The sequence below is a fragment of the Manis pentadactyla genome, chromosome 16, assembly GCF_030020395.1.
Source record: "Manis pentadactyla isolate mManPen7 chromosome 16, mManPen7.hap1, whole genome shotgun sequence".
Taxonomy (NCBI): Eukaryota; Metazoa; Chordata; class Mammalia; order Pholidota; family Manidae; genus Manis; species Manis pentadactyla.
This window is the reverse complement of record NC_080034.1, coordinates 20,850,809-20,863,938: the sequence shown is the minus strand read 5'-3', so window position 1 is coordinate 20,863,938 and position 13,130 is coordinate 20,850,809. Positions and strand designations below refer to the sequence as shown.

General features: G+C 45.5%; 1 long non-coding RNA gene across 3 annotated transcripts in view; it reads left to right on the top strand.

Annotated features, from left to right (window-relative positions):
- Nucleotides 1-13,130, top strand: part of LOC118927775 (uncharacterized) — a 29,654-nt gene that overhangs the window by 9,901 nt on the left and 6,623 nt on the right. The window contains exon 1 of one of the 3 annotated variants that reach the window (XR_005030958.2): nucleotides 8,718-11,499. The exons of the other annotated variants lie outside the window; for them this stretch is intronic. This is a non-coding gene — a long non-coding RNA (uncharacterized LOC118927775). Of the gene's footprint in view, nucleotides 1-8,717; nucleotides 11,500-13,130 lie in introns of those variants that run through there. 3 annotated transcript variants of the gene reach the window in all.

Sequence of the window (13,130 nt, the reverse complement as noted above, 5' to 3'; positions counted from 1 at the left end):
ATAATAGTAAAATGCAGTAAAATAAGTAGGAAATAAATGAGTTTTGATTATTTGTTACCTTTGTTTTAAATCTAATTTACCCTATCTTAATTTTCTGTAACTTAATCTTTAATAATTTTTGTGTTGAACTGTAAGCTTGCAAAATTCCTAAACATTTTACAACTAGGTTCTCAGCTGGTTTGAGCACACCCCTGCCGGAGTCTAGTACAAGGCTTTGCTTTTAACAGGCACTGGAAGGGTGGTGAGGATGCTAATAAAAAGAATCTGACCGCCCACTAATGAGCTTTGAATAGAGCTGGCCCAGACTTCAGTATTCTTTCCTGTGTCTGAGAATTTCTTCGTTCCATTGCTCATACTTAACCGAAAGCCAAACAAAGTCTGGTTGAGGGTGGAGAGCAAACCGCCAAGGCTCCAACAGAGGGCTGGGAACGCTGGACTCTGCCCAGTGTCAGGGTGGGGCCCGATGACTGCTTCCAGGTCAAAACAGTCCTCGGCAACTGGGCTGGAGCAAGCCTTTGAGTTATCACTGTTTTCTGGCCTTGCCTCCCCCCCCGACCACACCCACAACAAGAGAAGTACTCCAGTTATATTATTGTTCTTTTACATTCCGGAAAGCACAGCATCCCAGGCATTGGCGCGGGGAGGCACTGACAAAGAAAAGCCTCCCTGCCACCTCCCAAAGGCACAGAGAGTCAGGCCTTTGGGCTGTCCTAGCCTTTTGCTCTGGGTGCAGTGCTGATGTCACTGGAAACTGGAGTGGGCAAGCACAGCTCAGGGAGGCAGAGGGACAGCTGGTGAATCAGCTGTGTACACTCAGCACTATCCCGGTGGTGGTTCAGCATGATTGTACCATATATGGACTGGGGCTCAGGACCGCAGCCCCGCTGATTTGCACTGGGACTCCCTTGAAATTGCATTTGGGGATTAGCTCATTGTAACCAGCAAAAGGGAGACCCCAGGAAGGTTGGTCAGCATGAAGAAACCAGGGCCAACTGTGGTCTGGCAAGGAAAAGATGAGAGAACAGGGGACAGCCCCTTTGCAGCTGGACTGTTCTTGGGAGTGAGGGCTGGAGGCTGAGAAAGCGGTGGGAGTGACCCTTGACAGTGGATGCAAGGGGAGGGACTGGGCAGAGGACCAGCCTCCTTCTGCAGACTCCATTCAGCCTCTGGCGGACCTGGAGCTGCAGGCGCTTTGTGCTGAGGCCGATCAGACCAGGGGACTAACTCCAAACCGTCAGATGTGGGAGGCAGCTTCCCTGACTCTGGGTGAAGGTGGCTGTGAGTCTGGGGAAGGCACAGGAAGCCTCTTGGCCAAGTGAGGGACAGTGCAGGCTCTGAGCTATTCTGAAGCCAAGATGGGCTCACCTAGGTGGAACCCAGCTAGTTAACCCCCAGCCCCATCCCCTCTGTCCAGATGGGGTCAGCCCTGTGTGACACAGCTGGGACTGTGGGAATCCAGGGAGATGGAAAGGGGAGGGGGCTTGGGGAGTGATCTGGGACAGTGGCTTTTAATAGATGGCCTATAAATTGGATCCAGTTTGTAAAGAGTAACCAAATTGTTGTGGTTTCAGCAATTTGGTTACTTTGACTATTTTTTTAAGGGCCAGACTGAATTACTTAGGACACGTTTCTGTCTGTGCACCTCTTGATTTGGTTCAAAAAGACCAGAACCACAGAATACTCTTATCACAATGAGAATGAACTACTCCGTATGTGAAACACAGACAAATCTCACAAACATAATGTGGACTGAAAGAAGGCAGACACAAAAGAGTACTGTGAAATCCCAGTTATATTGACTCAAAAACAGGCAAAACCAATCTGTGATGTTAAGAATTCAGGATAGTGGTTCCTTTGTTGGCGTTGTTAGCGACGAGGGGCAAGACTTCAGGGGAGCAGGTGACGTCTGAATTCTTTGCCTGGGAGCTGCCTACGCAGATGTAGACACACTGAGCTGTCCAGTTACGATCTGTGCATGTTTCTGAATGCATATTTCAATCAAGTTTCCTTAAAAAAAAAAAAAAAAAGAACCACAATGTAATCGTGTGAACTAAGTGATGACAGGAAGAATAAATCCCTGTGTGTCAAGCAAAAAAAATAAGCTTCCGAGGAGGGTTAGCGTGACAGAATGTCACTACCACGGGGCCAGGAGCCAGAAGGCCCGATTTCTAATCCCACTCTTGTCTTCACTGCTGGGAGGGTCTTGGAAACTCAGCCCCCGTGCTTCTCACTTGCTCTGCTCCAGGACAAAGGAGTTGGATTTGATTAAATGATTTCAGAGAGAAGATTCCTGTTTCCCACCTGTTTCAGTGGAGATGGACTGTGATCTAAAAGTTTATTTTGCCTTTCATGTGATTTTTCTCACGGAGGGAAGATCTCCCGGCTTGACGAGCTCTCAGATCGGTTTTCACACTGTTGAAATAATGCACACACGCATGTGTGCGGACGTGTATTTGCTGAGGACTCTATTCTGCTGCCTCAGCACCCTCTTACTCATCTTCCCCTTCTTTACTTGTCTCCTTCATTACCTTCATCTCCACCTTCCTAGATCTTAGTGAATTCACTTCCCAGGCTGCCATACGAAGTACCACCAACTGGATGGCTCAGAACAACAGATATTTTTCATCTCATAATTCTGGAGGCTTGAGGTCCAAAATCAAGGTGTTGGCAGGGCTGTGCTCCCTCTGAAGGCCCTGGAGGGTCTTTATCATGTCTCCCTCCTGGCTTCTGGTAGCCGCAGGTGTTCCTCGGCTCGGAGATGTCCAGGGCAGCCCTGTGTCCTCACCTGGTGTTCTCCCGTGACTCCACAGGGTCCTGCCTCTGTGGGAGTCTATATCCACACTCTCCCTTTTCATAGGGACACCAGTCACATTGGGTAACAGCCCACACTAATGTCCTCATGATAACTGGATGACCTCTGAGAAGACCCTATTTCTGAATAAGGTCACATTCTGAGATACGAGAGGCTAGGACTTCTGTATTTCTGTAGGGTCACAATTCATCTCACAGCAGCCAGTGATTAAAAGACTTCAGGAAAACTGAAAGCAGCCTCCCAACTCTATAGCCCCCCAGGAAACATTCAGGATCCCAGCTAAAGACAGAACGCCAAGACACCTGGGTGAACAGTAATAACCGCTATGCTTGCACAGTGCTTCCCACTCCCCAAACACTTGCAGAATCATTATAGCATTTGATTCTCCACAGTAAGAAAGGTGGAAATGCAGGCCCTGGGGCCTGGAATCTCAGCACCATCTGTTACTAGATGCTTGATCCTTGGCCCGTTTCCCCCTCTGTCAAGCAGGGATGTGGTGGGGACCAAATGAAGGAAGCACTTAAACAGTGCTGGCGACACATAACTGATGCAAGCATGAAAGCGCACAGAGTGTCATCTCCACTTTACAGATGGAGAAACAGAAGGACACAAGGCTAAGTTAAGACAGGTCCAGAACTGAAACCAGGCCTCTGGGGTGCAGCACCGACTCGTTAGGTTGTCTGGCATGACCTGCTGTCCAGTTTTAGGTAATGCTAATACGAGCAATGACAGCTGCCTTTTACTAGGTACTCATTAAGCACCAGGCACAGTGTCTAAGTGCTTTCATGCAGCACCTCCTTTAAGCCTCACAATAACCTCAGAGACGGGTACTGCAAACCCATTTTAGGAGGGTACAAATTGAGGCTGTAAAAATTCCATAAACAAAGCTGGATCACTCAGCTAGTGATAAGGAGGCAGGATTTGAATGCAGGTCTCCCAGGGCCTGAGTTTTCAACCATTTATCTCCATAACCTCTGGAAAGAAAAAGACCACTGTACTGGCTTGATGAATATCTAGAAGTTGCCAGGACCAAGGGGGTGGTATTTGTTAAGTCTCCCAGGGGTCAGGAGAAAGCCATTCTTATCCGTGCTTCATCCTCCCCTGTGGCCTCAGGCACTTAGACCCCCTAGTTGTCCCTCCGGCTCCCAGGGATGGATTCAAATCAGTCCCCGAGGGCTTAAGAAGCCAGGCCTAGGAGAGGAGAGGCACCACATGAATGTGTGACAGACAAGGCCAGGGCTGGGCCCAGCAGGATTGACTGGTGCCAGCAAAGAGATGGAGGAGGACCCAGTGCCGGAACCCAGAGGCAGCCAGGTGCCCAGGGACAAAGGCTCTGTGGGACTGACCAAGTTTGTGAAGAGAAAGAAACGCAACAGTTCTCCTGGGCGCAGCTGGTCCTAGCAGGCCGAGTGTGCTGCTGTCCCCAGATGGCTTCAGGTGGCCGCCTGGGACCCCTTCCCGGTTTGAGGTTTCATGTGAAGGCCCAATAGAAGCAGCCCCCTGGGGTCTTGGCCCAGGCTGGTCTGATCCAACACACATCCTGATGCTCATGGTTGTGGTGGCAGCCCAGACAGACATTACTGTTTTGGCTTCGTCACGTCTTTCTCTCTGTCAGCAGCATTGCCTTCCAAGTCCTTGATTCCAGCTTGCCCAAGAAGGGGCCTCACAATCCGTGTGCCCTGCCTGTGACTCCTGGGGCCCCGTGGTGGATGATCGAAGGTTAATTGAATCGCTTTGGAGGCAGGAAATAAGGCAGATCTGGTGGTGGACAAGGGGGAGGGAGGGTATTGTGGGTTTTTTCCAGCAGAATTTAAAGAGCTCTGTTGTGAATCTCTCTCTCGTCCCCCATGGGGTGAATGATTTACTATGACTTAAGGGGCCACAAACACAGCAGCACTGACCCTGGAACAGGCTTTGAAGGGGAGGCAAAACAAAGAGTGGGCCTCTTCCCTTGACTTCCCTTTGGAACGTCCCACAACTCTCAGGGCATTTGGAAGGAAACACATTCAGCGTTTTCCCAAGAGAACGCAGTCTGTGGCTTGAGCGAAAGGTGTTTACTCCCACGGAGGTGGGATTTTTATTGCTAGTTTCAACATCAAGGAGGTGTGAAAGTTATGTACAAAGCCTGACAATCAGTGCTGCCTCAGAAAGGCCAGAAAGGGGCTGCTTGCCTGTTTGCAGATACCTGGGGGGCTCATGAAAATGCAGATTCTGCATCAGCAGGACTGAGGTGGGGCCCGAGAGTCTGTTTCCGACATGTCCCTGCTGCTTGTCCTAGGACCACTCTGAACTAAGAAATACTCCTGTACTTTTCTTAGCATTCTCCTTCACACATACCTCCCCAGAACAAAAACACAAAATAAAAGACAAGGGAAATTGCATTCCCTGAAAGTGTCTTACATAATCCCAAATACTTGGGAAGGCTCTGCCATACTTTATTTTGAATTTTAACCAGACCTGTCTCCTACCAAGAATGGTCTCGATCAGGTCAGAGGGTAGGGCAAAGGAGAAAAATGACTCCATGGACAGTCCTGTACAATCTTACAGAACAATCAGGAACAACAGTATTACAACTACCAGTTTTTGCTCTAAAATACATTTTTAAAGGTGACTGTCACTGATATATATGCATAAAAATTACTAGAAAATATGGTTAAAGGCAAATTTTATTTGATCTTTGTGCTTTTCTGTATTTCTAAAATTTTCTACAAACAAACCTATACCTTTGCTGCCCTTTTTTTTTTTTAAAGACTGAACTTGAAACCTCCTGTACTGTTGATATTCACTGGCCTTTTCCCTGGTGCTAGGAATCAGAATGGAAACGTTACTATCGGATATTGAACATACAGGTACACTCCTCAGGTAACTGAGCCTTTGAGGGTCCGGGGAGGACAAGAATCTGCTGATGGTAGGGAGACCAAGCCAGCAGAGCAGGTCGGCGTTGAGCCGCTACTTGGCATTGAAGGAAGGATAGAGGAAGCCTGTGAGGAGCACCCAGTCTCTGCCTCCTGAGGTCGTGCTGACCGCTTGCTGGCCTGAGGTCAGATTTATTTTAGTTTCTATGTCTATGAGCAAGGCCAGATGCATAAATGATGGGCTGGCATGATGCATCTTACTCCATGTTTACAAATCAATGAGCAGACTACCTAAATCAGGGAACTGTGACCTTGTGCATTTTATAAATGAGAAAAAGCACGTTGGGGGTAGAAGGTTGGAGAGGGTAGGAGGAAGCGTGGAAATGGAACCTTCACAACTCAGGTGCCTACTCCCTTGAAATCAGGAATTCCCAATCTTCAGAAGTGCTAGTGCAGCAAACTTTGGATAAACTTAGTTCTCTCTAATCAGCATGGTGCTTTGTATACAGTGCGTACTCGTTGTTTTGAATACACTAATATTCCTTTCATAATGGTCTGGCATAGAGCACAGAGCAATTTTAGGAAATTAGCCGTCTTTTCCCATTGGTAGCAATACACTTTACAAAGAGGTTTGCATATGCACTCACTCAATACCTATTTGCTAAATAGAATAAAAGAACACTGAAGCAACAAGATTTAGGGGGAGTGGAACAACAAAACAGATTACTAAGAAAGAAGAAAAGGGCAATTCTAAATGTGGCAATATTGTTTTATATTTAAACATAGAAGATGGCTTTATAGGTCTCAAGCACATGATTTCTAATGTCTGAGGAAATAAAATTACAGGAGGGTGTCCCTCTTAGGTGCCTCCACCCACTGTTTGGGAATGAAGACTGGCTTTCTGTTACTATCGTGCTGATCTCTCCGCTGCCATTTTGCCAATTACACTCAGTTTTGAATAATCTTTAGCCTTCAGGCTTGCACTGCAAAAGCAAGTATAAGCAACACTTTTTTTTCTAGGTCCTTCATTCTCTTGACAATGACCCTTCCTATCAGGTGCCCAGTGTTTTCATGACTTCCTCTAGAAAAAGGGAAAAACTCCTTTACATGGGAATATGAACAAGTGCTAACAGGGTAGAGTAGCACAGCTAAGTTCTATTCCAGGCCCAACTGCGAGCAGACAAAATTTGTCTCCTAAGGATTTCCTTGACTATTTTGATCCTCTGTTTTCAGTGTGAAGACATCCCTGATTTCAAGGGTACCTCACAGATGCTCTCTAGCAGCTCAGGGAAGACTCTCTATCTGCAATCTTGCCCCAACTCCCATACCTGTCCTTGTCTCACCATCCCATTAAAACCTACCCAACCTTGCCCTAACCTTCAGTGTCTTCACCATGAATGGGCCAAATGTACCAATAGGACCCCTTAATATTGAGAATTAGAGGCAAGTGCATGTTTGAGATGATACATCTTCCAGTAACCCAGTGTAAGCAGCCCTGCCCTTTGGTCCAGGGGTCCAGCAGACTTTGGAGACAGGTGCATCAGCTGTGGCCTAGGTGGTCTTCCCTTCATTCCAAAGCGCCTTCCTCCAGTGACTCACCAGCAGCAAGTAGGACCGAACTGCTCCCTAGGTAAAGCAGGTAAGATGAAAACACAAGTCAGTATTTGCTGGGGTGGATCATTGCCCTTTCCTCATGTTCTTGTTATCTACTTCTGATTCAAGATCTCTGGCTGAGCAAAGCGATACACAACTAGTGACATTTCCCGGCAGTAGATTCAGACACGCCTAAAGCCCCTGTCATAATGAAATGCCTCCCTGACCTCCTTGCTAATGGAAGCGGGCTCTGCAGCATACATACCAAGTTGGGACAACCAGACAACTGGATGTGGGGCTTGGCACCCCTTTGCCTTGGCAAGAACCCGTCCTGAGAGGGCGCCATATCTTACCACTGTCCTACACCAAGCACCATAATTTATTATGGAAAGAAGCCTGTCCTAGAGAAAAGCAGCTGGGAAGACCCTCAGACCTCTGGGGTGTGCGAGCATCAGCGGATAATGAAAGCAGCACTTCATTCATTTGCTGGTGGAGGTAGCTTGCGCCGGGGTTCTCAGGCATGGGTCAAGCAGACACAAACTTGAGAAGGGAACTGCTATAAGTAGGGGGGAATTCTGCCATTTTTGTTACGAGGCTGCAGTGGTATCTGGATTGAAATGACAAGACTCCCAGTTTAGGGTATAGTTTGGGGGCGTAGTCAGGAGCTTGAGCTCAAACTTTGTCTAGAACTTTCCAGGGGATCCTCCTAACTAAAAGTCATCCAGATCTGACTCATTCTTAGCTCACGGAAGGCTACTGATAAGAATGGGTCTCTCAGTCCAACTGAGGATGTTGGATTGAGGCAACTGGAGGAATATTTTTCTGGGATGTGCGTGTGTGTGTGTTGGGGAGGAAGTGTCCACTTGGCTTCCGATCTGAGAGTAAAGGTGATTGAACCAAAAAAGACTCTAGAAAGGTAAGTTATGGGAAAACATAAGCGTTACCAGTTAACCTCTTAAATATTTACCAGGCTAAACTTACTTATCTTGAGAGGCCATATAACATAGTGGTGAAACCTGTGGACTTTGGCATCAGACAATCTGTATTCGAATCCTACCTGTACTCACTGTGTGGTCGTGGGCAAGTTATTAAATTTTCTAGGTCTCAGTTTCCCTTATCAATAAGATAGATGATGATAATAATAGTATCTTCCGAATAGAGTTATTGTGAGGATTGAATGAGCTAAAGCAAAGTGGTATAACAGTGCATTATTTAGTAAGTGCTTACTCTGTCAGCTATAATCTTGGGAATGTTAAGCTCATCATTTTTAAAATAAAAGTCAGGTTTATTTAGATTTAATTTGTGTACCATAAAATTCACCCCTTTTGGTATACATTTCTGTGAATTTCAACAAACACATAATCATGGAACAACCACCACAGTCAAAATGCATCATCCCAAAAAGTTCCGATCCATTTTCTGTCCCTATAGTTTTGCCTTTTCCTGAATACCATATAAATGGAACCATACAGTACATAGCAGAAAACTCATCATTTTTAAAGGCTGACTTATAAATTTGGCAACCAATGAATTCTAAGTGTATTTAAAGAGTCATTACAATTTTTATTTCAAATCAGATGATATATTTTCTGTTGACTTACAGAAGAGGTCTAGTATTTTTGAAATGCCTCTTGAATTAGTTCCTTTATAGGTAAGTGGGTCTTTCTCATATGTTCTCTATCAGCCATTAAGTCTCAACCTTGAGGCTGGAGTTGGCAAGGGGAACGACATGACATAGAGGAGACCTCAGGTATTCAGGAAGGGGAAATAAAGGGGAAGTTCCCCTTGTCACCTGAATGGAGAGTGGGAAGAGGAGAGAGTCATGTGAGGTAGACAGTGAAATAGATGGCCCTCCATCTCCATTTTAGAGGAACTCTGGGGAGTTGTAGAGAGGAATGTCAAGGGCAGGGGCATTTTGCTTGTTTGTTTAATTTTCTGCAATTCTTGGCTTGGACTCTGGGATGAAATGGCCTGGTGACCTGACCTGCATCAAACCTCAGAGATGCCACTCCTAAGTAAACATGGCACAAAGACAATCTCAGTTTTCATGTATTATGGAGGGGCCGCTGAAGTTCCCTCATGGAGTGAGAGGAGATGAAGTAGCTAAGTTGAGAGTGGCCCACGGTGACAAGGGGAGAGGACCCTACAATAGAGAGCATGGACTCATCTAGACCAGGGGCTAGACAGAGGAGAACCCGGGCAGCCAGGAGGCACCCCAAACCTGGCTCAGAGGCCACATGTTGAAGCATATGTACAGTCAACTTAGTAGCACACAAAGGTCAGGAGGGAGGGCGGTGGGCAACAGCGAGGGCCGGAGCCTCCAGGGACCCTTCTTGGGTTCTAGAGCCCCTCTACTCTCGTCCCATGGTGATTCAGTGAACACACCCTTCCACCCAATCCCATCTTGTGGAAGCAGAGGGAAGGGCATGAAAACAGAAAGGCTAAACATTTTTCCTCAAGTGTTGTTCGAAATATTGTAGCCAACTAAGGTGACTCCGTGGGCAAGGGTTTGTGAGAAAGGCTAAAGCTGTATTCTCAGCCCATCTGAGCATAATGTGTGTAAATCTCCAGCCCCCGTGTACTCCCATTACAACTTCACAGCTATTTTACCTTAATTTCTAATCTATTACCTCTTATAGTGGAGCTTTAAGAATCTTGGTCTTACAGCTTCAGAAGCTATACATTTTAAGGAATAGACTCATCCCTCTGGAAATACTGATTTTTTTCAAAGTGTGTAACTCGAGTAGGCACTTTGTAACTCATCTTTAAGTTCAGGATTACACCATTCAGATTTTCTCAAATGGGACATTTCTTTGTGGATACATACAAAGGTACATCATACTATCAGGTCCATTTATGCACTTCCATAAGGCAAACATGAGCTTTTCATAATGAGCAATTGGAATGGGATTTGGTTGCTAGGAGATTAAGTAAATGATTATCAATAACAGAAAGAACAAATGCCCTTTATTTGAGAGCAAATAAACCTGAAGTATTAGGGCAAGTTACAATGCCACAGTGATAAAGTTTCCTAGTTCCTAATGAAAAACAAACTTAACCCAAGGGAAACTCCCTAGGCAATTATATTCCCCATGTGTAACTAGGCAGGAAAAATAAGAGATTTAAGAAGATAGAAAAGGAATATCTTTGTAGACCTCCATAAAAATTGGATGTTGGAACATGAAATGCTCTCTGCAGTATATCACTATTTTTTTTTTGCATCCTTTTATCACTCTGACACAGGAAATCAATCCTGGGAAAAGGTGAGAGTCAGCATTTGAAATGCATTGGGAAATTATAAATTATAAGAGCTATTGATAAAGCTAGTATTTATAGCTGTATCGAGGATTTTATATTATTTACATCTGGACTGTAGACATAATTAAAGCCCACTAACCCATTCTGATTTATTAAAGCTGTTTCCATTTACAAAGCCACATGAGACTTTAATAGCAGACAAATATACATGAGATAGAAATGCTCCTACAGGGTCACTTGGTTTAAAATACAGCCATTTAAAATAAAGACCTCCCAACCCAGACTGTATATTTTGACATAAATCAATTCCAAATTGGCAACAGCAAGGATGTATTTTTTGGTATTCATCTACAAACACAAATTATTGTGAGTGGTGTCAGATAGTACATAGGCATATAAAGTGTCCAGAGATATGGTGAATTTCTGATCCTGAAAACTCTGGAAGAGTTTCCTCAAAACCCTATCTTCAGATTCTATATCTGGGAGAGGCATAATCAACCAGCAAGCATTACCAATCATCTCTCTTAGCACTTTCTCAGTCTACTTCTCCTATGTCTTAATCTCCCCTACCTTTGGTGAGGTCTTCGGTTTCATTCAGTCATCTACTGATGCATTCATTAATTTGTCTTTTAGTTATCTACTGCTGTGTAACAAATTAACCCCAAGACAGTGGCTTAAAACTAAACACATTTATTATCTCTTGGTTTCTATAGGCCAGGAGTCTAGGCATGACTTAGCTGGGTTCTCTGCTTCAGAGGCTCTCACAAGGCTGTACCCAGTGTTGGCCAAGGGTGGGATCTCATCTGAAGGCTGACTGGGGAAGCTTCCACTCCCAAGCTTATGTGGTTGTTGGCAGGATTCAGTTCCTTGCAGGTTGCTGGACTGAGGACCTGAGCGCCTCCTGAGGTCACCCTCAGTTCCTTGCTACATGAGCTTTTCCAACGAGGCAGCTTGCTTCTTCAAAGCACGTAAGCTGAGAAGGTAACTACCAAGATGGATGTTATAATCTTTTGTAACCTAATCATGGAAATGACATACCTTCAATGTTACATTTTCTATGTTTTAGAAGCAAGTTACTCAAGGTTAAGGAGATTACACAAGGCTGTGACTATTAGTAGGTGGGGATAATTGAGGTCATCTTAAAGGTGGCCAATCACATTTGTTAAGAATTTGTTGAGCACCTCCTAGCTGCCTGACACCCTTCCAGGTGCAGGAAATACAGTGATGAACATGCTTCTCTCATCAGATCTATCTGGGGGAAAGGCAGCAGACATTAAATATATTATTGCAGTTGTGACAACCACATTAAAACAGAAATACAGGGAACAAAAGACCCATTCTGGTCTACATTGAGGGAAGAAGGATGTCAAGCAAGGACATTTCAATGGAGACTTGAAGAAGGACTGGCCCAGAAAAGAGGAGAAGAAAGGAAGTTTTCCAGGCAGAGGGATTGGCCTGTGGCAAGAAATGTTCTATTTGAGGGAAGAGTAGCTGGAGTACAGGGTGAGAGAGTGGGAGGAGCAAGTAAGGAAGTGGGGTCTTGTTCGCTATAAGAAGTTTGGTCCATGGCCAATGACAAAGGAGAAGCCCTTGAGAAGTAACTTGGAAGACGCCTTTGGCCCCCTTTTTCCTTCTCCTGCAGGTCTTCTCTCTGCTGTCCCAGGATCAGTCTTGAGCCTGTGATCATGCTCAGACACCCCTGAGTGACCTGACCCCTCTTTATCCTGTTACGATACCCTGCTGGTACTATACTGTATAGTCCCAAGGCTCTTCCTCCTTCCACCTACAGGATTTTTCTAGCAGTTTTCAAACAAAACCAGATGTAGACCCTACAACATGAAACAGACAAAAGCAGAACTACTTGGATCAAAGACAGTTACAGGAGAACAGGCACTTGGGAGCACCCTCCCCCACATTCCCAAGGGGGTGCTCAAGGCACCGCTCTGGAGCGCTAGGACTCTGTTAATCCCAATTTGAGAAACATGTCCCTAGGCCACCCCTTTGCCAACTGTTATTCCCAAGGACTCAGTCTTTCAATAAACGTTTATTGAGTCCTTGGAGTGTATCAGGCATGTAGTAGGCATTGAGAATACAGAAGTAACTAAGACAGTCTCTTTCCTCTGTGAAGTCACCGTCTGAGGAGGGATTCCCGTGGGTGAATGACTCATTACCTTACCATATGATGCGCCATTTATGGACGTTTGCTCAGGGAACTGCTGTGGCTCAGAGAGGACACAGGAAGGAAAGACTTCCAGAGCAGACGAAGCTTGAGTGAAAAGGAGTTTGCAGGCGAGCAAGAGGCCTGGTGGTACCTATCTGTGAGGGTCTGCTCTTGCATCTGACACCAGTCCTTTCGCTCTGCCCGTCTCTGACCACACTGTCTGGCTGGGATGACCTTTCTCACTATGCTAAAACAACTGCCCTAGGCTTTAAGTAGAAAGGTCTTGATTGATCTCTCAGGTTCTGTAACAACCATGTGAAAGCTTGTACTGGATTTAGAAGATGAGCAATTTCATACAGTTCTATATCCAAAATTGTCTTTCCCCACTTACAGAAGGAGAGACTGAGCAGAGAACACTCTTTGTATCCCACCTCAGAGCATTTTCTCCCTA